Genomic DNA, 2,500 nt, shown 5'->3' on the forward strand with positions numbered 1-2,500 from the left:
CGGAGATAATTGATTGGCCGAGAGCGGTGACGTTACGGCAACGGAGATAACTGATCAGCTGCGAGTGAAGCGAGCTCGCCCGAAGAGCCGAGCCCCGGCGTAGCAGGGTCTGGTGTAGCCCGTTGCTCGTAGTGATAATGATAATGATAATAATGATAATAGGAATAATAATAATAATAATAATAAGAAGAAGAAGAAGAAGAAGAAGAAGAAAAAAAAGAAGAAGATGAGGAAGAAGAAGAAGAAGAAGAAGAAGAAGAAGAAGAAGAAGAAGAAGAAGAAGAAGAAGAAGAAGAAGAAGAAGAAGAAGAAGAAGAAGAAGAAAAGAAGAAGTAGAGGTTTTCTGGTCAACATCAGAAAATTTCATTCACCCGCGAAGGATAGCCAACCACTGAATGGGTTTTCTATCTGTCCGGACGTTCAGACCGCAGACACAAGTCAAATGAATAATATCGTCTCGCCATCATAAGCGGCGAGGAGCCCACGCCAAAAGACACTCAGCTGTGATGGAGGTCGTCACCTTTGCCTTCGTCACCTTTGCCTTCTGTGCGTCGTACGGAGCCCGATGGAAACGGACTCTATTATCGTCTAGCATGACCAGATCATATTAGTTATAATGGAAGCTACATAGTACGAAAAAAATATATACATAATATATATATTTTATACGTTTTATTCTGGCCAAGAACAGGCGATTTAATGCATCTGAGCGTCGTAAGGTCAGGGAACCCGTCTTTAAGGAGAATAAAATAATTTTTATTCAGAAATACAATAGAACAATCTTAGGAGTGCGTCTTAGAAAGTATAGCTTAGCATGCGTCATCAACGGAGAGTGGTTAAGCTGATGAATGTAAGTTTCTGGGAATGAATGACCATTGGTGCTGAGAATGGGAAGGATTGGTGTGGAATTGGTTACACGGACAAGAGAGCGATCGAATGATTTTGGGAATTGGGATGAAGTGGGACGGGAAATGGAGGAACAGTGATGCTGACAGTGGAACTTGTGTATGGATATGGCTGAGTGGGAATTGCACAAAAAGATGGGAGTGATTAAAAGGATGTGTTTATTGGGAAAAACAGGAATGGGAATTGGGAGGTAGTGATGCTGAGAATGGGAGTTGGGTAAGGAATTAGACGAATGAAATAGAGGAATGGGTTGGAACAGGGTAAAGGAACGTACTGGGAAGGTTTCTATAATGATGCAAAGAATGGGTAGTAAGTGGGACATGCAATGGGAATTGACTGAGGTTAGGGTTTGGATGGAGAATGTGGAAGAAGTGGAACATGGAGTGGGAATTGACTGAGGCTGGGGTGGATGGAGAATGGGGACACGCAATGGGAAATGGTTGAGGTTGGGATGGATGGAGAATGTGGAAGAAGTGGGACATGGAGTGGGAATTGACTGAGGTTAGGGTTTGGATGGAGAATGTGGAAGAAGCGGGACATGGAGTGGGAAATGACTGAGGTTGGGGTGGATGGAGAATGGGGAGTATGTGGACACGCAATGGGAATTGACTGAGGTTAGGTTTGGATGGAGAATGTGGAAGAAGTGGGACATGGAGTGGGAAATGGCTGAGGTTGAGGTGGATGGAGAATGGGGAGTAAGTGGACACGCAATGGGAAATGGATGAGGATAGAGTGGATTTTAGGGTGGATGGAAAATGGGGAGTATGTGGACACGCAATGGGAATTGACTGAGGTTAGGGTTTGGATGGAGAATGTGGAAGAAGTGGGACATGGAGTGGGAAATGGCTGAGGTTGAGGTGGATGGAGAATGGGGAGTAAGTGGATACGCAATGGGAAATGGATGAGGTTAGAGTGGATTTTAGGGTGGATGGAAAATGGGGAGTATGTGGACACGCAATGGGAATTGACTGAGGTTAGGGTTTGGATGGAGAATGTGGAAGAAGTGGGACATGGAGTGGGAAATGGCTGAGGTTGAGGTGGATGGATAATGGGGAGTAAGTGGACACGCAATGGGAAATGGATGAGGTTAGAGTGGATTTTAGGGTGGATGGAAAATGGGGAATGAGTGGGACACGGAGTGGGAAATGGCTGAGGTTGGGGTGGATGGAGAATGGGGAGTAAATGGATACGCAATGGGAAATGGATGAGTTTAGAGTGGATTTTAGGGTGGATGGAGAATGGGGAATGAGTGGGACACGGAGTGGGAAATGGCTGAGGTTGGGGTGGATGGAGTGGGCTTCCCGCCGAACTTTCGAATAATCATGATAATCGAAGGTAAAATTACGGATCAATTATAAGTACAGCAGATTGATGATGGAGGTAAATCATCCAAAATATTGGATTAAGGTGTAAATGATGAATTTCCTTAGCAAGAGTTGTAATCAATCGAATGATTTATATTTGCAGCAAGCAGACGCTCTCCAGAAAGCCAAATGGGAATATGTTTGATACAGAAATGATATTTGCATTAAAACATTTGGTACCAAAAGAGTCACAAAACAGGTGAATGAAATAACCTGCCGGCAGACAAAAT

The sequence above is a fragment of the Oratosquilla oratoria genome, chromosome 33 (assembly GCF_046742065.1).
Source record: "Oratosquilla oratoria isolate Oo_2021 chromosome 33, ASM4674206v1, whole genome shotgun sequence".
NCBI classification, from domain to species: Eukaryota; Metazoa; Arthropoda; class Malacostraca; order Stomatopoda; family Squillidae; genus Oratosquilla; species Oratosquilla oratoria.